Source organism: Nematolebias whitei, chromosome 6, assembly GCF_014905685.2.
Source record: "Nematolebias whitei isolate Nwh7 chromosome 6, NemWhi1, whole genome shotgun sequence".
Lineage (NCBI taxonomy): Eukaryota > Metazoa > Chordata > Actinopteri > Cyprinodontiformes > Rivulidae > Nematolebias > Nematolebias whitei.
This window is the reverse complement of record NC_056503.1, coordinates 38,436,823-38,437,343: the sequence shown is the minus strand read 5'-3', so window position 1 is coordinate 38,437,343 and position 521 is coordinate 38,436,823.

Sequence of the window (521 nt, the reverse complement as noted above, 5' to 3'; positions counted from 1 at the left end):
ATATATATATATATATATATATATATATATATATATATATATATATACACACACATATATTAACAGCGCTTTTTATATCAGTGAGTTATTTTCATGTAATGGCCGATGTCCGATATATAACTTTATCGATAATATTAGCCGATACCGATACCATGCCAATAATATTGTGCATCCCTACTAAAAATGCATTTGAATGTTTTTAGCTGTGTAGCTGAAGTTCATCCAAACCCACAAAATGAAACGGATGATGACAATAAAATAACGTAGCCTTACAAATACACTTTTAATCTCAGTTTTATGCAGACTAGAGTGTATAAATGTAGTTTCTTTATTATTGCCTTGCGTTAACCTGCTGAAAGTATTGAAAAAAAACAAGTTTTTAAGTGATTTTGTATTTAAAAGTTGTTCGCAGTGACGTTAAAACAAGATGTGTACAAAGCTTTCCTTCTGTTTTATGAGACTTCTTACTCTGCTGTAGAGTTTTCCACCGTTTGTAATAAATGTAGAGGTGAAGACGACAC